The following is a 22,299-nucleotide window of genomic DNA, read 5'->3' as shown; positions in this document are numbered from 1 at the left end:
ATCTGTCATCGTTGCAACCATGTATAAAACAAGCTTGAAAAGAATGCAATCTTTGCAACAACAAGTAACACAGGCCTGGAACATCGCTTATCTCTACAAAAATATTTAACATACGTCTGGAACATCTGTAATCTCTGCAACAACCTGGAGCATAGGCCTGAAACATCTGTGATCTTTTTTAACAGTGTATAACGTGGGATTATAACTTGTCTATGTTGTAGGGCTTTGTTGTTGAGAATAGAGATGTTTCAGACCTGTGTGACACATTATTTTAATGATTAAAGTGGTTTCAGGACATTGTTACAAGTTGTACAGATTGCAAATGTTTTAGGCCTATGTCACACATTGTTGTAGAGATTAGAGATGCACCAGCCCCACGTTACACATTATTGTAGAGATTAAAGAAGCTCCAGGGCTAGGTTAAACATTGTGGGAGAGATTAGAGAAGCTCCAGGCCTATGTTACACATTGTTTTAGAGATTAGGGATGCTTCAGGCCGATGTTAAACATTTTTTTAGCGATTTCAGAAGCTCCAGGCCTTTGTTACACATTGTTGCAGAGATTAGAGATGCTCCAGGTCTATGTTACACATTGTTTTAGAGATTAGGAATGCTTCAGGCCTATGTTAAACATTGTTTTAGCGATTTGAGAAGCTCCAGGCCTATGTTACACATTGTTGTGGAGATTAGAGATGCTCCAGGTCTATGTTGTACAATCTTTTAGAGATTAGAAATGTTTCAAGCCTATGTTACACGTTGTTGTAGAGATTAGAGATGCTCCGGGTCTATGATATGTATTATTATAGGTTGAAACAGTTTTTAATATAACGGGTCATTGACTGTCTTCTTTCTCCCTCTCTCTCTTTTTTTTTTTTTTGGGGGGGGGGTTTGTATATTCGCTGGCCTTTTAGGTGACACCTCTCTGTATGCACACCGTGATTGCCTTGGCAACGGGCAGTAATCACCAGGCATTGTTCTGTGATTTTCAAATGCGAAGGATTCGAAAATTTCATTTCCACACGACTCACCTGAGGAAGGAGGAAGCCTCCGAAAGCTTGTGGAATTTAAAATAAATTTGTTGGACTGTAAATTGGTGTTGTAAAATTGTTTACAATTGTCAACTCCAGTCCATCACCGGCATCTCCACATCATGGCTACCATCGACACCACAAGCTGCCGGCTCACAGTGGAAAGGATATCCAAGAAGATCGCGCGTTTAGACACAGACATCAAGTTTTTACAGAGCTGCAAGAAAGCAGACAAGATCCCGAAAGGGCGACAGATCACGAACCCAATCAATTCCACATGCAGCTCGGATTACGCTGAGAGACTCTGCCGTCGTACCTCTCGCACACTCCGCAACCGTCTCGTACACCAACTCCACAGCAGACGCCGCAACCTCGAAACTAAGATGGAGTCCATACACTCAAACTGTACTCAGGACATAGCAGACCAGCTACGATATACCGCCAAACAGACGAGGCAACGGAACTACGCTGCCTACATGAAAACCAAGAGCAGGAAGCTTGAGAAACTCAGCATCACCACCAGCATCGACCAAGCTTCCCCTGGTACCACGGTTGCAACCACAGGGAAGTCCATCGTCAATTTGTCCGACCACACCCTTCAACCAGACGAAATTGAAGTTCTCAGCCGAGCGCTCAATTTCTACCCCACTACCAAAATGGACCCCACGAGTCTCGCGGCAGACACAGAGGAATTCATCAGGAGAATGAGGCTCCGGGAATTCTAACACAAACCCCAAGATTTCAGCAGCGAACCCAATGAGACAATCAACGATCCGGAACAGCAGACAGAGGGCTCCGCGGTACAGCAACCGAAGAGGAAAGAGTCACACTGGACTCCTCCAGAGGGTCGCTGCCCTCAGCTTGACATGTATGCTCAAGCTGTCAGGAAATGCGTCTATGCCAGATTCATCAGCCGCAGTCGGAAGACAGTCCAGAATGTCACCCGAGCACAACTCAACGCCATCAAACCTCTCAAGATCAACTGCAACATCGTCATCAAACCAGCGGACAAAGGAGGAGCCATCGTCATACAGAACAGAACGGACTATTGCAAAGAAGCATACCGACAACTGGACAACCAGGAACACTGCAGACGGTTAACCACAGACCCGACCAAAGAACACACCCATCAGCTGAACAAACTGATCAAGACCTTGGATCCAGACCTTCAAAACATCCTACGCACTCTCAACCCACGTACTCCCCGCGTGGGAGACTTCGACTGCCTCCCAAAGATGCACAAAGCCAACACACCCGGACGTCCTATCGTATCAGGCATCGGAACCCTGTGTGAGAACCCTTCTGGATACATCGAGGGCATCCTGAAACCCATCGTGCAGGGAACCCCCAGCTTCTGTCGCGACACTACAGACTTTCTACAAAAACTCAATACCCACGGACCTGTTGAACCAGGAACACTTCTCACCACGATGGACGTCTCGGCACTCTACACCAGTATCCCCCACGATGACGGCATCGCTGCGACAGCATCAATACACAACACCAACAACAGCAAATCTCCAGACGCCATCCTACAACTCATCCACTTCATCGTGGATCACACTGTCTTCACCTTCAATAACCAGTTCTTTCCCCAAACACACGGAACAGCCATGGGGACCAAATTCGCACCCCAATACGCCAAGATTTTCATGCACAAGTTCGAGCACGACTTCTTCACTGCACACGACCTCCAACCAACACTATACATCAGATACATCGACGACATTTTCTTTCTATGGACCCACGGTGAGGAATCACTAAAGAGACTACACGATAACATCAACAAGTTACATCACACCATCAAGCTCACCATGGACTACTCCTCAGAATCAGTTTCTTTCTTGGACACACGAATCTCCATCAAAGACGGGCACCTCAGCACCTCACTCTACCGCAAGCCCACGGACAACCTCACAATGCTCCACTTTTCCAGATTCAACCCTAACCACGTCAAAGAGGCCATCCCCTATGGACAGGCCCTGCGAACACACAGGGTCTGCTCAGACGTGGAGGAACGCGATGGACACCAACAGACGCTGAAAGACGCCCTAGTAAGAACAAGATATGATGCTCGACTCATCGATCGACAGTTCCGACGGGCCACAGCGAAAAATCGCGTAGACCTCCTCAGAAGACTAACACGGGACGCAACCAACAGAGTACCCTTCGTCGTCCAGTACTTCCCCGGAGTGGAGAAACTACGCCATGTTCTCCGCAGCCTTCAACATGTCATCAATGAAGACAAACACCTCGCGATGGCCATCCCCACACCTCCACCACTCGCCTTTAAACAGCCACCCAACCTCAAACAAACCATCGTTCGCAGCAAATTACCCAGCTTTCAGGAGAACAGCGTCCACGACACCACACAACCCTGTCACGGTAACCTCTGCAAGACATGCCAGATCATCGACACAGATACCACCATCACACGAGAGGACACCACCCACCAGGTACATGGTTCATACTCCTGTGACTCGGCCAACATTGTCTACCTCATACGTTGCAGGAAAGGATGCCCCAGAGCAGGTACATTGGCGAGACCATGCAGACGCTGCGACAACGGATGACCGGACACCGCGCAACAATCGCCAAACTGGAGGGTTCTCTCCCTGTCGGGGAACACTTCAGCAGTCATGGACATTCAGCCACCGACCTTCGGGTAAGCGTTCTCCAAGGCGGCCTTCAAGACACACGACAACGCCAAATCGTCGAGCAGAAATTGATAGCCAAGTTCCGCACCCATGAGGACGGCCTCAACCGGGAACTTGGGTTCATGTCACACTACACGTAACCCCACCAGCGAACAAATGTTATCTGTTTTTAATAGAACGGGTCATTGACTGTCTTCCTTCTCTCTCTCTCTCTCTTTTTTTTGAGGGGGTTTGTATATTCAGTGGCCTTTCAGATGACACCTTTCTGTCTGCTCACTGTGATTGCCATGGCAACGGGCAGTACTCACCAGGCATTGTTCTATGTTTTTCAAATGCGAAGGATTCGAACATATCATTTCCACCATCCACCCGACGAAGGAGGAAGCCTCCGAAAGCTTGTGGAATTTAATTTAAAATAAATTTGTTGGAATATAACTTGGTGTTGTAAAAATGTTTACAATTGTCAACCCCAGTCCATCACCGGCATCTCCATATCAAACTTTCCATAGACACGGAGGGATTGGAGGCTGCTATTACATAAATATCACAGTCAAATAAACACACTCACACTTTGTATGTACACACTTGAGGTTGTTAAATAGTGGGGGCGCACTAGTTAAGGTTCTTTAAATGAGGCGGCACTAGTTGGGGTTGTATGATCGAGTGGGGCAAGAGTTACCGTTGTGTTTTAGTGAGGTGGGAAATTTAACAAAGACTGCGCCAGATTCCTGGTGTCATAAGCACGGAACATTTTTAACCCAGTCCTAAAATGCCGTTTGTAAAATGAGCACGGAAGACAATTCAACACAGGCAAAACACAAAAACTTATTAAAGTTTTGACTGTCTCGGTAACCATGTTAGGATTTCCTTCAGTCTGAAACAGAAAGTCATCGGTTGATTGATGGTGATTGGAACAATTATTCATCTTTTTTTTACAGATTTTAACGTGTTTTGCGTAATTAACATGGTAAAATGTTTCGTAAAGATTAATTCCCTGATTGGGAATCGAATGCATTTCCCGCACTACAAGCATTTATAGACCCCAATTCTCTTCTTTGAGTTGTTCCTATAACAGTTCATAGAGCTGAGTTTCCGTAGCGGTTATAACATTTCGCCTCATATAAAGAAAGCTCCCGTTTCAATGTCGGGTGGAATCATTTTGAAGACATTCTTCATTAAAAATGAATAATTACAAACAATACAATATTTCATGTTGAGGGTAAAATAAAAATAATGCAATATCTCTCATCCCCGGTGTATTCTTTCTTTCTCTGTAGTTCTACACATGGTCAAACAGCACACAGATAACGGCAGTGTCTCTCCCTCACTCACGTTTCCTGCTCTGACGATGCAGAAAGCCCCTCTCAAAGCTGCACATTCCGAATGGTTTCAGTTGATTTGTGAGAGATCATTGAAGGATCCTGCAGCGCTGCCACCATTAATAACAATAGGTCGTAAACGCATTGCAGCCGTGGCAACAAAGCCATCAGTTTTTCGCTGCACCCCAGCTCCCGGAGTAAGTGAGGCCGCGACAAGCAGCAAAATTGAGGCCGCCTGTCTGGCCCCGCTTTTTCCATTCACCTGCTGCCGGTGGAAAGCAGTGAATGCAGCCTCAGACATCGCATTACTGCTCCTCCCTGGGGAAAAAAGAGACCATGACCCGATCAAAGCTCATACACCGAGCACATGGGTAGGAAATAGTGGGGAGATTGTATCCCAGTCACTCAGACCTCCTGAAACATTTAACGAAGTCCAGAATGAGTAAAAATGTCTTTGGCTTTTAATCTGGAAATGAGAGAATGTACCACTGCACCCACGAGTCGGAAGTCTCGGGCACTGCGTTCAGCTCGCGTGGAGACGTGGGTTTGAATCTCAGTCCTGACATTCAGTCTTTTACAAAGACGGAACAATTTTTGGTGCCTTCCGCTGGAGGTGTTTTTTCGGCCTAGTTGATTTGCTCCTTCCAGAAAACCACCTGACCTGCATCCGAATCCTAACCACCAGGGAACCAGCTGCAATTTTCCTGCAAGCAAGCCGACCAACGCTGCTTTTCCGACTTGTCCCCTTGAAATTCAGGTCACTTTGGCCCCAGACAAGCTGCTCGTACAAAATGAAATTTACTGGAAGAACACGAAAGACTTGTTCAGAGAATGAAAGCACCAAGTGCGGGTAGGCATGAACATGAAATGGACAGTGAGGGAAAATACTATCACAAGCTGCTGGTGCAACTGTTTCCATTTCCAAAACACACCTAACTGATCAACGCATCTCCTCGGAAAGGTGCAAGGCAACGCCGGCCTCTCAGGCCTCATTTGAAGCAAGTGACGCTCACATTTTCTGCCAGTTTCACCTGCCATCTCCGTCTGCTTCTGTCTGTTATTTTCCTCCAGCATCCTCTGCTCCACCAAATGTCGGGGGAATTAGATGTTGGAAGCAAATGAAACGACTGAAAAAAACACATTACCAGGAAAGCAAGGAGAGGGTAAGAAAGATGTTGGTCACTGAGAGACGATGGATTTTGCAGATGCCAGGATAACTGACATAAATATCTCATCTCCCTGTCTCTTTCAGATATTGAATATCTTAATGCTCAAGAGGTGTTCTCACTGCCCCAGGCCAATTATCCCGAGTCGCATTGTCCCTCCGATCCTGCACACGGTGCTCAGCTTTGAAACTGGCCATCACCCCTGTGCTCGCTCACCGACTTTGGCTCCCGTTCCGCCAATGCCTCGATTTTAAAAATCTCATCCATGTGTTCAGATTCCTCCTTTGCCTCGCCTCTCCCTATCGCTGTAACCTCCCCCAGCCTCACAACCCTCCGAGATCACTGCGATCCTCAAATTACGGTCTCTTGTGCACTCCTGATTTTAATCGATCCACCATTGGCGGTCTTGGCTTCAGCTACCTGGGCCCAAATCTCTGGAATACCCGACTTAAACCCCTCCTCCTCTCTCTCCTCCTTTATGATGCTCATTACAACCGCCCTTTTTTCACTAAGTTTTCGTTCACCTGTCCGAATATCTCCTTTTGTGGATCTGTGTGAAATTTTAACTAATTGCGCTCCTGTGTAGCGTCTTGGGATATTTTAGTATGTTAAATGCGCTATATAAATGTAAGTTGTTGTTAATTATAAGGTGTCCCACCATTTAAAGAAGTAAGGATATGACAGTAAGCTTAGTAACTCCGAAGCGTCTATTGCTGTACCTGATTCACCGTTTCCATCACCAGCCCAGGTGCACCCTCTCGAGAGGATGTATATCGTGAGACTGAGGGAATATCACAGGGTGAAGGACCGAGCGCCAGTGAGCAGGAGGAGCTGGAATTAATTATGATAATTACTATTACACAAACTTTGAACAGCCGATACCTTAAACAATGACCCAATATAAAACTAATCGCCAGTCCCCAAGTCGATATACTCGGGTCTGGATTTGTACACGGTTCTGACGCGCTCCAGTCAACAGTAAAGAGTTGGACCCGGATCCAGAAGAGAGAAGAGCACCCAGAGTGTGGGAGCAGCAGCAGCCAGAGCGGTTTCTGAACCAGCCATTGATGCAGGAGTGAATCGAGTCCCATTCCGAGCTGTGTCTGCCAGCCGCCTGCCGGGCCGCTTCACACTGAAGGGGACCGATTCAGGCCTAACTCCCACACACAGATTTCAGTCAGGAAGGTAGTCTCCATTGTAGGCTCTTGTGATCAGGCTGGTGAAGTGTTTAGTGTTACGATCGCTTCTGTAGACCGGGGTTCACTAACGGAGTTATTTCTGTGCATTCGGTTGAAGGTCCCTTTTCCTGCCAAGTGAGATTTGCCCCTTCCATAAAATCAACCCGTCCTCCATCCACGCGAGGTTTTGACGTCCATCGGTTCATCGTAAAACCGAGCTTTAAACAAACAACATAAATTACAAAAACTCACGGCGGGCCATTCAATATAAGCGGAGAGAAGAGATAATCGTAATTTAGGCTTGTAAATAGCAAAGGAAGTGGCAGAACTGGGGAAAAGTGACCTTGCTAACTGACCCTCCTACCTTCAAAATCTACTCAATAACTACTTCTTCGCCCATTTCATCAGTAACTCCCCTTCCTTTCGTCAGTCTGAGGCTGTGATACACTCGGGGAACAAACAGGTCCCCTCGGCCATTTGACCCTTTGCTCCCCGCACAAGCACAGTCGATCCAATAAACCCGGATGTACCAATGCGCTCCTCCCTCCAGCAGGATGTGATCAATAAATAAAAAAGGTTGAAAGTCTGTGTGAAAGTCCATTATCAAATGTATGTTAGAATGTGCACTATTAATGAATGTATGGAAATCTTCAGCACATTTCTAAACATCTCCCGCTCTCTCGCAAAGAATCACAAGCTGACGGATTTATTCAGATGCAGCCCGGAGATGGAGATTGAAATGCGAGAATCTCCAATGACAGATGAGCATTTGGTTCAAATACCAGACGAGCGCCCTCTGTGTCACTATTTTAGTCCATAATCACCAGTTGGTTTCTCACATCGTTTCAGCGTTGAGGATGGCAGAATTGATTTTTAATGAGAGCATGTTTGAGAACCAAAAGACAGAATGCAAAGGGTTTGTCGACACAACATACGGGCAGAACAAAAAATGTCTCAGAATGGTGTGTGGACTGAATCTGAATGTGAATTGATCCGAATTCAGGAAATCTCATGGGTGCACAATGCAAAAAGTTTCTGTAATGGCCGGGAATCGAATGCAACTAACTTGCAAAAGAAGCGAGATTTCTCCTGCTTAACCACCAATGCCATGAACGGCAACAAATTACATATGTCGCTTTGGACACCTGTCTGAAAGAATTTACAGTTTGCCAGATCGCCTGTGATAACCGTACGCATTCTAATGTACACTCGTACAGCAATGGCTGAATGGTTTAGCCGTGGGACTTGTTATCTAATCGGGTTTTCCTCGGGATTATCGCATTTTTCTTGCATCGCACCTGCTTGAGTTAAAACTAAATGATCAATTTTCCAACTCGAGGAGAGATACTCGGCGACATGGACAATTTGGATTGAGCGCACGATGGTCTCTTGCAAGATTTCAAAATACATGAAGGAATTGTTCCCAGCTCCATCTTAAATTCTGCTAATTCACACAAGTTGACATTCATACTCTTTGTTCCTGTACTTTAATCTCTCTATCTCTCCCTGTCTCAGTCTCTTGACTCTTTGTATTTTCCCCTGATGGACGTCTCAGGCTGCGTTGAACGGCCAAGTTTGATCGAACCTGCAAAACCAACAGAGAAGGGTAAAGAAAGAAAGACTGAGACGGTTGGAAAAGCAAACGTTCAACCCAGTTGATGAATTCGGAGCGAATGTCTCCAAACGTATCGCTCTTCGCGCTCACAGTGAAAAAATAGCATTTTTATTATACTTATGGTACAGTGTATAACCCGCGGATGGCGAGACAGATGACAATGTAGCTTTGGAGCAATAAATTCTGCAAAGTTTTACTTGATAATGCAAGTGGTAAATTCAAAACGAATGTGGTAAAGAGAGCCGGATAGTGGTGACTTGAAATAGTTAGTGCTCAACTTGAACATTGCTGTACATCGGAATAGAAAACGCGATTGGATGGTCAGAAGTGGTCTGCAAGGCTGGGTGGTCGGCTGTGGGTGGTTGCGAATTGTGCACTGGCTGCACGGCCCGATTCGTGGCGGTTGGTTTGTCGAGGGGAATAATTCTCACGATTTTCTGATTGTATATGCGACACGTCCCAGGTTCAAATCCCAATCGAGCAGTGTTCTTTCTCCACTTTTGCTGAAAATTCACTCATTTGTTTCTCACATCGTTTCAGCGATGCAGAAGGCAGGATTGACTTAATTCTCGACCTGTTTCAGCTCTGGAGGACCGAATGCCGAGGTTTCGTCAACGCAACACAAATGGAGAAAAGAACATATCTCAAGACGTTGTGCAGATTGAAGCTGTATATGAATTTATCCCAATTCACGCGGTGTCATGAAAGCAGAATGAAAATGCTCCTGCATTTGGCGGTAATGGAACCCCCGCTTCCTGTGTGGCAGGCAAGAATTTGACCACGAAAATATCAATGGCCGAACGGCAGTTGGCTGCATGTGTCCACTTGGAAATAAACTGGAAGAACAGACAGTCTCACCGGCCGCAAATGCGGTTGTTGGCTGGGCGCTTTAAACACGTGCGGCTCCAGTGGCGCAATCGGTTAGCGCGCGGTTCTTATATAACAGTATTAGGCTTGAGAAATGCCGAGGTTGTGAGTTCGAGCCTCACCTGGAGCAGTTTAACCTTTTGCTTCTGAACATTTCCACCCGAGTTCAAGGTGCAGCGAGAATGTTCCATGAAACATCTCCTTCTTCGTGTTTTCATGTGGGCATTTCGGGTCCTCTGGCCAGCATTATTGCAATAGCAGGTGTGAGTTTATTTGTTAATAGGCGGGAGAGGGGGCGATTGGCAACAGCATGAAATGGGAAAGCAGGCGGTCCGAGATCTTTAAATCTAATGAACTGAACACACAATTCTTCTTTTCGTGAAACAGACATTCTTCTATTTGAAGTGTCGTGTAGGAAAATTCGGAAGGTAAATGTGTTTCCCGGAGTCACTGAGTAACGGGTGGAATTATTCCGCTTTCAGTTGTTGATCCGCTGACAGGTCGAGAGACCTTTTCCAGCTCACGTGTGGGACAAGTCTGGCTTTTGAGCCACTGGGTAATGTGATTGTTTTTAATTGCTGCTAACGAATGACAGGACATTTGGCACAAACAAGAAGAATTGTAAACTCACGAATTTCCTCTCCATGTTTCTTACATCAGATTCTCCTCAAAACGGTACTGAGAATTTTATAAATCGGATCCTCACCCGAGGTCGACGGCCACAAGGGATAATTCAGAGACCGACCATGAATTTAGCTGTATGTATTCCAAGTTGATTATGTGCTTGCAGCTTCATTTATTATAAGGTTTAACATATTTCTTTGTGCACTAAATATCATAATTTGCACTAAATTTGATTTTGATTTTATATCATGTTCTTCAGTGCCAAGAAACAGATATATAATTGATATTATCAGATCAATAACAATTTTTTTAAAACTGAGTACATAAAATAGTTAAATTGAAAATATTCAGATCTTAGTAGACAGAACTTTTAACTTTATCTAAAAGTATAATAGAAATGAATTCTAAAATATTAAGTTCCAGTAGCTATATTATATATCTCTTGGGTTAGAAATTCTTCATCCTTTTTTCAGAAGTGTATCTTTTGAATCAGATACATTAAATCTATAAACCAATGCAAACATATCTCAAAGCTGACCAAACTGTAAAAACATTACAAATTTGAAGTCAAGAATGAATTTAAAGAGGGATGTTAATATCGGATGAAGCTTTTTAACTGTAAAGTGCTTGCCCTCCCCAAAGTGTCCCATGGTGCTAATTGTGAGCAGCCTTTTTCTGTTGGAGAATAATCAATGGTTGAAGAGCTCCTTTGAAGAGCACTGCAGGTTGAATTTCATTGAAGTATATCAATTCTGCCAGCAGCAGGCAATGGCCATCCTCAAGATTCACATTCAATAGCTGGCATCGAGTCCCACTAAACCGATTGGAAACTCTTGCAGTCACTGACAAGTTTTATCTTGTTCTCTGCTGGAAGGAAAATTTGGCAGGAAACTGCTTTAGGTGGCTTCTGATCCGTTTACAAAACAGACCAACTATAGAGTACATGGTCGTAGCCGGTGGACATGATCTATGTGGATTTCTTGGCACTGAAGAACATGATATAAAATCATGAAGGTCAATGAAGGTAGCGCGTTTGATGTAGTCTATATGGATTTTAGCAAGGCTTTTGACAATGTCCCACATGGCAGACTGGTAAGAAAAGTAAGAGTCCATTGCATTCAAGGGAAAGTGGCAAGTTTTCTTTGGAGCAGAGGAGGCTGAGGGGAGATTTAATTGAGGTGTATAAAATTATGAGGGGCCGAGATAGAGTGTATATCAAGGACCTATGTCCCTTAGCAGAGAAGTCAATAACCAGGGGGCATAGATTTATGTAATTGGTAGGAGAATTAGAGGGGAGTTGAGGAGAATTCTTTTCACCCAGAGGGTGGTGGGGATTTGGAACTCACTGCCTGAAAGGGTGGTAGAGGCAGAAACTCTCATCACATTTAAAAAGCACTTGGATATGCACTTGAAGTGCCGTAACCTACAAGGTTACGGACCAAGAGTTGGAAAGTGGGAATAGGATGGATAGCTCTTTTTCGGCCGGCACAGACACGATGGGCCGAATAGCCTACTTCTGTGCCGTAAATTTCTGATTCTATTTCTATGAATCTGAATGATGGAAACAGCTATAACCACGCGCCTGGATAGCTCAGTCGGTAGACCATCAGACCTTTAGGTGAAGAAGTGATTTGAGTGTCCAGCGTTCAAAGTCCCTTTTCATGCGAGCAATTTTAGAACAGCTGTCAAGTTCTGCCAGTCCACTGGAGCAACAACTACTGAAGAGACGATGCCTGCGATGTGTTGTCAATATGTTGACCTTTGGTGAGCATTCTCGGAAAAGGACTTTGATCTTCTCTGATCACCATTTTTACCAGAAACATTTATACAGTAGATGATCTGTTAGAAAGACCACTGATTGCCCGTTCACACCACCCGTCCCTTGTTTGGACAGAGATCGCTTAGTGTCTAAACTGCTTCAAACTGAGTCTTTTCCATAGTTACTTGGAAATGTTTGGATTAGTGCTGTTATCTGCAGCTTGTCAATTGGATGGTTAACACTGAGTTTGGTTGGGCTGATCTGATTTCTTTGTTCGAATAAATTAGATAGTTTTTAACCTCCACCCACTCCTTGCAGACACTTCCAGCATCATCTCCGTGGGCGGTAGAATGCAGAGACATTCAGCGCTACAAATCAATCCGTGCTTCCTCTTACCGAAACTCGGGAACAATGTTCACCATTTCAGCTTCTCAGATGCCGATGTCGCCAATTTCAGCCTGTGCAGCCAGAACCCCTGGTGATTTTACAGTCACCGAAGTTCGCTGCACTTTCCCCAAAGTTCACTCTAAGAGAGAACAACGAAAAATAAAGGAAACGTGAGCGTTTCTTCATTGGTGGCGACGCAAAATCGCTGCTTTCATTCCTTCCACCGTTGATCTTCCTGCGGGCGATGAACCTTCTGCACGCCGCTATTTTTATCACATGACCAGGAAGTGAAACAAGTTGAATGTGAAAGTTGGAGCAACAAATTGGGTCAAGCGGATCGGCGGGTCGGGATATTGCAAAACAAACAGCCAAGCCACGAGGAGCGGGTCAGCTGTTCCATCAGAAGATAAGAAATAGAAGCAGGAGCAGGCCTTACGGCCCCTCGAGCCTACTCCGCCATTCAATAAGGTCATGGCTGATTTTAGACCTCGAATCTATTTCCCGCCCGATCCCCATATTCCTATATGACACTTCAAACAGAAGAATGCCTGTTTCACGAAAAGAAACATTGTGTGTTCGGTTGTTTAGACTTAAAGATCTGGTGGCGCCTCCTTTCCCATTTCATGCTGTCGCCAATCGCCCACTCTCCAGCCGATTAACAACTAAACTCACAGCTGCTGTTGCTATACGGCCGGCCAGAGCACCTTTTGTTCCCACATCAGAACACGAAGAAGGAGATGGTTCATGGAACAAACCAGCTGGACCTTGAACTCCGGTGAAAATATTCAGATGCAAAAGGTTTAACTGCTCGAGCTCATAACCTCAGCATTGATTGAGCCTGATGTCGTTCTCTCAGTACCGCGCGCTAACCGATTGCGCCACTTGAGCCACCGGGTAGTGATGTTGTCATCAAACAGCCTCATTTTTGGCTTGTAAGATTGTATGTTCTCTCAGACAGATTTCCATGTGAACACATGAAGCCAACTGCTGCTTGGGCTATTTGTGTAAAATTGGTCGAATTCTTACCTGCCCCACAGGAAGTTGGGGTTCGATTACCGTCCAATGCAGGAGCATTTTCATTCTGCATTCATGACATCGCGTGAATTGGGATAAATTCATATTCAGCTTCAATCTGCTAAACACCTTGAGACATTTTCTTTTCTCCAGGTGTGTTGCATCCACAAAACCTCGGCTTCTACACGGAAAGTTTGGGGGACGTTTGGAACGCCCTTCTGCAGGGCGCGAGCTCACTTGAGAATGTTAAATCTGAGATTGACAGATTTCTGTGAACCAAGATTATTTGTGGATATGTGTCAAAGACGGGTATATGGAGTGACGTCACAGCTCAACCATGATCTCACTGAAAGGTGGAACAGGCTTGTCGGGCGAAAATGTCACTTCCACTTGCGGCCTCCTGTTATGCGCCATCTTCGGATTGTGTGCCTGTGTGATGTGCCTCTCATGGTTTAATAGCTGCCAGTGTGTGTGACCTGCGAGTTATGGGTGTGCGGCTTGCAACAGTGGTAATGTGTAAGGGTGAGAGGAAGTCGCTGGTTAAAAGAGTTGAGCACTGATGTGAAGAGTTTGTTCGCATGTGGCGGATTGGATGGTATCGTGTGTGTTGCAGGTGGTAGGAGACGTCACTTGAGAGTTGACCGAACTCACCTTGACGACTCATTCTCAAAGCATTGAAATTCTTCCTGCACTGCATCCAAGTCCATGTTGCTGTTCCCCTGGCATTAAATTCGTCCCCGGCTGCCTCCCGCTGCCTTTTGGATTGATGCCGCCTCTTGCGCCCCGCACCCACTCACCTCACCCAAACTCTGCGGATATAGGATGTCCCTCCTTCTGTCCACCTCTTGCAGTAAGGTCTCTCAGCATCAGCAGAGAACATTGGTGGATGCACTCTCCAGGCCTGGTACCAACTCAGATCGGCAGATTGCTGAGGTTTGGCGTGCAGATTGGAGGATGAGGGATTCAGTTGCGTGCAACATTTATTCAATGTTTCAACATAACTCATCAGTGTCCAAACATAGGGATGGAACCTGCGTCTGTGTTTTACGTGTGCGATGTTTGATCTCTGTTCAGACTCCGTGCAGACTGTAGACTGTTATTTTCAGCAAATAACAGGTACCAGCTACCTTCAAGAGATTTCGAAGAAACATCCTCCCTTGAAGAGATTGAGCTCCCCCTGGTGGTGGGAAGTGCGAATAGCATCCATTCAACTTGCAAGGCCCGGAATGGAACGCTGATTGCAGGTGAGTCATCGCGCCAGCCGAAACTTGCGTCCTGCCTGCACATGGGTCATTGGGCAAGGGAAACAGCGCATCACGCGACCTATGCCGAAAAATGGCTCTTTTCTAATTTTTCCCCCAAAGTTCGCTGCGTGCGCATGTCGACACGATTCCATTATGGTACCTAGCACAAGGGCCAGGGGAAGAAAGATTGCATTTCGATAGCGCCCTTCACCACTCAGACATCGAAAAGCGCTTCACAGAAAATGAAGCAATTTTTGAATGGTGGTCACTTCTGACATGTCGCAAACGAGGCAGCCAATTTGCGCAAAGCAAGGTCCCAAAAACAGCGATGTAACAATGACCAGATAATATATTATAGTGATGTGGCTGAAGGGATAAATATTGAAAGGGCTCCAGGGAGAACTAATCACCTTTAAAAACGGAGACAAGGTGATTGTATCAGTTCTACTTTTGACCTTTGTAATGTTTTTTCTTTCCTGATTTTTTATCTTCTTCAGATTCCAACTGATCTTAAAACTGACAACTGAACTCTCAATGGATTTTCGATCAATCTGTCACTCAAAATAACCAATGTTATAAATAAAGAAATAAACCGGATTGAGACGGTTCACTTCACTTCACTGAAACGTCCAATTCCGGTTCAACCGGCGCGGCGGAGTCACAGCAGCTCATCGCTGATCTGCACCTCAACTCCATTTAGCGAAATAGAAACTGGAAAACTCATGTTTCGAGACGAGTTTACAAATTTCCTGAAAAATGAATATCACTAAACCAGCAAAACATTCCCTGCCCTGATTAAACACACAGCACGGAGATGTGTCGAATATATAGCAAGAAACCCGTGATTTTGTTATTACACGGATAGAATCCCGTGCTCAATATTAACATTAACACTGAGCGCCAGGTCTGGATCTGACCCGTTTACCCCGTGGTGCGGGACCCCGTCCGCGTTTATATTAACCAAACACAGAAAATCAGAAAATAATAATCCCACCCAGCAGAATTGGGGATTGTTCGTATTTTACAGGACAGGATGAGGCCGCTCGGCCCGTCGGGCTTGGATAGTAAATTCTGTTCACATTCTCCGCTCGGTGTTGTTCTCCGTGTACATTTTTAAGTTACCGAATTGTCTTTTCTTTTATTTTCCTTCTCTCTATTTTGCAGACTGAGTGGGAAAGAGATTCGCTTTGGAGGAGAAACATTGCGATCAAAGATTTGAATATTGTTTATTCTGATAGTAGGTTGCTCGGAGACCCAGCGGGAGTTCAGTTCTTATTTTCCTGATTAGTAGGAAACAGTAGAGCCAACTTGCTGCAAGACAGAAAACAATAAATGAACAACATCAACAAATTGAAAGTAAGAGAAAGATACAAGCAGAGCCTAAACCACCCCTGGCCCGGGTTTAAGATCATTTGGTAAAGCCTTGCAATCGCGGCCTCGTGGCGTAATGAATAAGGCGTCTGACTTCGGTATTAATTGACGATGTTATCAGAAGATTGCAGGTTCGAGTCCTGCCGCGGTCGATTTTATATTTGTTCCAACGTGCGCCATAACTGTTTTGCACCGACCGTTTCTCACAGGAACTGACCGAATGGAACGGAAAATGTAAATTCCTTTGCTTACAGAAACTGACTCTGCATTTTCAATATTGTCGATCTGGGTGCACAGGCAGTACATAGTGTAAAAGTGACTTTATTTCTACTGTTTGGATTCAGAAATGATCGGATAATCCATTGTGCTCTGTCCGTATGGGTCCGAATACCATCCGCGTCGTTATTGTATTGCACTTTTGATAAGGCCCGACATAAGTTTTGTACAATCAAAACGGATTTGAATGCTATGATTATCAATCCGACACCGGTGTTTTAAGTCTCAGTCTCTGGATTGTTTATATTTTGTTTAAATGGAGAGGGATAATTGGAATTTTTCACATGCTCGAATCGGATAAAGGTCGGGTCGAGAGGACTGATCGGAGATCAATCATTCTGTCCTTCCTTGCTGCCTCTGGGGTTTCCAGCGAATGAAAGATTAACGGGAATAGCAAATGATAATGGAGCTGGAACATAAAGGGTTAACTTTATCCATTAGGAAGAAATCTAATTTCAAAACTTTTAACAATCTTGAACCAGTCCAGTTATTAGATTTACAACAAGTCTGTACATGTTTTTCTGTTCCGTGTGATCTGCACACTTTGAAATTCTGCCCTGTCCATCCAAGTCCATGTTGTACACTATCTATTTCAAGCCGAAGCTATCAGGCCTTCTTTACCAAAATCGTTTTCAATGTGCACCTTGCATAATCAAGTAAGACTTTGCAGAATGTATAAGGTAAGAAACGAGGTTGCCATCTGTATGTGCAACGTAATAAAGTGCTTCCAGATTTCACCAGTGAAAATCCGAGCTCTAATTTTATGCCCCGCCCCACCCCCACCACCAGAGGAAATAACTTCTCTGTATCTACTCTTCCGAATCGTTTTATCATTTTAAATACCTCAATCAGATCAACCTTTCAAACAGAAGGGAATAGAATCCAAGTTTATGCAACCTGTCCTCATAATTTAACCTTTTAAGACCAGGGATGATTCTGGTGAATCTGCGCTGAGGGGCGGTGCCCAGAACTGAACGCAGTTCAACAGATGTCGTCTGACCAAGGCCTTTCAAATGAAGCATAACTTCCTCCTCTTTGTATTCCAGTCCCCTGAAGTTAAAGGTCAACTACCCTTGAACCTTTTTGATTAACTTTTGTGTTGTCCAATAGTTTTTAGTGATGTGTGTACATGGACACACAGATTCCTTTGCTCCTCCACTATTCCTAATTTCTCGACATTAAGAACATTTTCCGATTGATTGGATCCAAAGCGAATTACCTCACACTTCCCCGCATTGAACTCCATTTAACACAGTTTGGCGAGTCACTTAATCTGTCTCTGTCCCTTCGTAACTTCGTGATCCCATCCACACAGTAAACTGTGCCTCCGATCTTACTGTCATCACCAAACTTGGAAACACAACTCTCTATTCCTTCATCCAAGTCACTGAGAAATATTGGGAGCACATTCCCGAGTGTTCACTAAAATCTGGTTCCTTAATATTTTGAGGAATCCTTGAAATCCCACGGTGTTTCCCCACAGAGGTTTCAATGAGCGCTGCAGTAAATCTCGTGCTCGGGATTTAATTGAAAACCCTCAGTTTTATTGTTCATTCAGAATTGTCTTTGCTTCCCGTGCTGGCGAGTCAGGGAGTAGTGTTCCAAGAATCAGGAATAGGATCTGGAACCACATCTTGCCGACTGCGCTACATGGAGAAATAAGAGTTCGATTTTTGTTTTTGATCCGCTCGATCAGAATGAATTTGATCCAGAAACAGGAAGCGGTTTTGGTGAAACTGATCCGAGGGGGAAGCGCGAAGGTGGTTGAAGCGATGAGCTGCTCAATGATTGGATCCAGCCCGTGTGGCTCGGGATCCCCGTCTGGTCACGGTCGCCGACACTGTTTTCTCCCTGATCGGTTTCCCTCTGCTTTCACCAATTGCCCCAGGGACCACCGTTTATATCTGGATTCAGCACCAGGCAGAGAGATAGAAACAACTGTCTGGTGTTTATTGACCTGATCGGGTGGTTAATGTCACCGACGGCTGATTCACTGAGATCTCCAGGCCTGTGCTCGGCCACCATTTGGTTTGGTTGCCTGTTCAACGCTTGTTCTCGCCGGATGAAGAAGACAGATTTTCTCTTCCACCAAGTTTTTACAATATTGACCGGCCTCAATTTCTGTGTGAATAACTGGGTTAAGTGGACAGAGCAGGGACAGAGAAGTTTGTTGGAACAAGGTCCAACTGTTGTTGGACCAGAGTTATTTCACTATCTTTATAATCCAGCAATTGCTGGGACCTCGAGCCATAATGATGCATTCACGGCGTGCGCCATTATCGAAAGGTGAATGTTGCAGCAAGTGAGATACGGGATGGAAAACGATTTTCCCATGATTTCTGAAACCGTTGCGCCGCTCCTCCGAAAGGCTCGGTTAAAGTTGTACAAGACATTAGTGAGGCCACACATGGAATACTGTGTACAGTTCTGCTCACCCTATTATAGAAAGGATATTATTAAACTAGAAAGAGTGCAGAAAAGATTTACTAGGATGCTACCGGGACTTGATGGATTGACTAATAGGGAGAGGTTAGGTAGACTGGGACTTTTTTCCCTGGAGAGTAGGAGGTTAAGGGGTGATCTTATAGAAGTCTATTAAATAATGAGGGGCATAGATAAGGTAGATAGTCAAAATCTTTTCCCAAAGGTAGGGGAGTCTATAACGAGGGGACATTGATTTAAGGTGAGAGGGGAGAGATACAAAAGGTTCCAGAGGGGCAATTTTTTCACTCAAAGGGTGGTGAGTGTCTGGAACGAGATGCCAGAGGCAGTAGTAGAGGCGGGTACAATTTTGTCTTTTATAAAGCATTTGGACAGTGACATGGGTAAGATGGGTATAGAGGGATATGGGCCAAGTGCAGGCAATTGGGACTAGCTTAGTGGTATAAACTGGGCGACATGGACATGTTGGGCCGAAGGGCCTGTTTCCATGTTGTAACTTCTATGCTTCTATGAAAGGTTAAAATTTGTTTTCTTCGCTCAGCGCTCCGTTGCCGTGAACGGCGATCGCCAATTCTCTGTACTAAGTCATTAATCGCGCCGCAGCCACTTACAATTGGACAATAACGGCAAATGAAGTATGAGGCAGCAAGAAATCACTGAGAAATGTCACAGAGTGCAGCTTCTCAGATTCTCGCTCTCAGGCTCTACTTTCAGTCGTTTTTGTTTCTTCTCCCTCCTGACTTCCTTCTTTCTATCCATCACTGCCTTCTTTCTTGGAAAAAGGCGCCCCTGTTATCTGCAAATCTGAAAGAAGCGATTTGGTGATATTGCACTGAGAACAAAAGCATAAGGAAACTTGTGAAGGATTCGAAAGCCGGAATTCCGGCTATCAATCAGTGATAGCCCCAAAGCCAGACTCGCACCCGTAGAACAACGAACCGCTGGCAAGTGAACCGCACATCCGCTGTAAAATTTCGCTGCCACCGGAATTGCACGTTTCAGTGAAGTGAAGTGAACCGTCTCAATCCGGTTTATTTCTTTATCTATAACCGTGTTTATTTTGAGTGACAGATTTCTGATCAGTTCGAATCTGAAGGTGATAAAAATAAGGAAAGAAAAACATTTCAAAGGTCAAAACTCGGACTGATCCAATCACCTTGTCTCGGTCTTTAAAGGTGATTCGTTCTCCCCGGATCCCTGTTCAATATTCATCCCTTGAGCCACGTCACTATAACACATTATTTGATCATTATCAGTTCGTTGTGTTTGGGATCTTGCTGTTCGCAAATTGGCTGCCTCTTTTCCGTCATTGTCTGTAAAGCGCTTTGGGACCTCTGAGGTGGCGAAGTGGGCTATCGAAATGCAATCTTTCTTCCTGTGGCCTCATATACCAGGAATCCTGTCAACTGGCGCACGCAGGATACGTTGAGGGAAAAATTGGATTAGGGCTGTTTATGGGCGTAGGTAGCGTGATGCGCTGTTTCCCCTCGCCCAGTGACCCTTGTGCAGGCTGGACGCAAGATTCGGCTGGCCCGATGAACCTGTTCCACTATTCAATGCGATCATAGTGGAGCTGTGACCTAACTCCATATATGCATTTTAGTCTTAGTCCCATATCCCTTAATACCCTTGGTTCACAGAAATCATTCAAAAGTGAGGATGCTACAACTACCGTCTGCAGAGGAATATTCCCAACGTCTCCCACACTATCCGGGTAGATGCCGAGGTTAAGTGGATGCAACACAGCCGGAGAAAAGAAAATGTCTCACGATTTTGTGCAGATTGAAGGTGAATATGAATTTATCCCAATTCACGCGATGTCATGAATGCAGAATGAAATTGGTGCTGAATTGGGCGGCAATGGAACCCCAGCTTCCTGTGTGGCAGGCAAGAATTCGACCGCCAAAACACCAAAGCCCAAGCGGAAGTTGGCTGCATGTGTGCACTTGGAAACCTGTGTGAAAGAACATACAAGCTTACAGGCCGAAATTGAGGCTGTTTAATAACAGCACCATCACTAGCTGGCTCCAGTGGTGCAATCGGTTAGCGCACGGTAATTACTTATATCACAATATCAAGCTCGAAAATGCCGAAATTGTGAATTTGAGTTTTAACTAGACCAGTTTATCCTATTACATCTGAATATTACCACCGGAGTTTAAGGTGTAGTTGGTCTGTTGCAAACAACATCTCCTTCTTCGTGTTCTCATGTGGGCACTTTGGTTCCTCTGATCGGCCGTATTGCAATAGCAGGTGTGAGTTTAGTTGTTAATGGACGGGAGAGAGGGCGATTGGCGACATCATGAAATGGGAAAGTCGGCAGCACGAGATCTTTAAATCGAAAGAACCGAACACTCAATTCTTCTTTTCGTGAAACAGACATTCTTCTGTTTGAAGTGTCGTGTTGGAATATGGGGATCGGGCGAGAAAATAGAGGCGAGGTCGAAGATCAGCCACGAACGTATTGAATGGCGGAGGATGCTCCACGGGCCGTGAGGCCGACTCCTGCTCCTATTTCACATATTCTTATGTAACAGCTGACCCGCTCGTAGTTGCTTGGCTGTTTGTTTTGCAATTTCCCGCCCCGCCTATCTGCTTGATCCAGTTTGTTGCTCCCACTTTCACATTCAACTTGTTTCACTTCCTGGTCATGTGATAGAAATAGCGGCGTGCAGAAGGTTCATAGCCCGCAGGAAGATCAACGGTGGAAGCAATGAAAGCAGCGAATTTCCTTCGCCACCATTCGCGGCGGAATCACAGCCGCTCATCGCTGATCTGCACCTCAACTCCATTTAGTGAAATAGAAACTGGAAAACTTATGTTTCGAGACGAGTTTACTAATTTCCTGAAAACGGAAGATCACGAAACCAGCAAAACATCCCCCGCCCTGATTAAATACACAGCAAGGGGACGTGTCGAATATATTGTAAGAAACCCGCGATGTTATAATTACACGGATAGAATACCGTGCTCAGTATTAACATTAACAATGAGCGCCAGGACTGGATCTGACCCGTTTACCCCGTGGTGCGGGATCCCGTCCGCGTTTATATTTACCAAAAAAAAGAAAATCAGAAAATAATAATCACACCCAGCAGAATTGGGGATTGTTCGTATTTTACAGGACAGGTTGAGACCACTCGTCTCGTCAGGCTTGGATAGTAAACTCTGTTCACCTTCTCCGTTCGGTGTTGTTCTCCGTGTACATTTTTAGTTTACCGAGTTGACTTTTTTTGTATTTCCCCTCTCTCTATTGTGCAGACTGAGTGCGAAAGAGATTCGCTTTGGAGGCGAAACATTTTGATCAAAGATTTGAACATTGTTTATTCTGATTGTAGGTTTCTCGGAGACCC

General features: G+C 45.1%; 1 long non-coding RNA gene and 1 other non-coding gene across 2 annotated transcripts in view; one reads left to right on the top strand and one right to left on the bottom strand.

The window, feature by feature from the left end:
* Positions 1-22,299, bottom strand: part of LOC137312864 (uncharacterized) — a 1,008,715-nt gene that overhangs the window by 248,011 nt on the left and 738,405 nt on the right. The gene's annotated exons all lie outside the window — the stretch shown is intronic.
* Positions 9,865-9,959, top strand: trnai-uau (transfer RNA isoleucine (anticodon UAU)). Its single transcript has 2 exons — positions 9,865-9,902; positions 9,924-9,959. It is a non-coding gene; the product is annotated as a tRNA-Ile (tRNA).

The sequence above is a fragment of the Heptranchias perlo genome, unplaced genomic scaffold (assembly GCF_035084215.1).
Source record: "Heptranchias perlo isolate sHepPer1 unplaced genomic scaffold, sHepPer1.hap1 HAP1_SCAFFOLD_44, whole genome shotgun sequence".
NCBI classification, from domain to species: domain Eukaryota; kingdom Metazoa; phylum Chordata; class Chondrichthyes; order Hexanchiformes; family Hexanchidae; genus Heptranchias; species Heptranchias perlo.
Note: the sequence above shows the minus strand (reverse complement) of the source record. Positions and strands in the feature narration are given on the sequence as shown.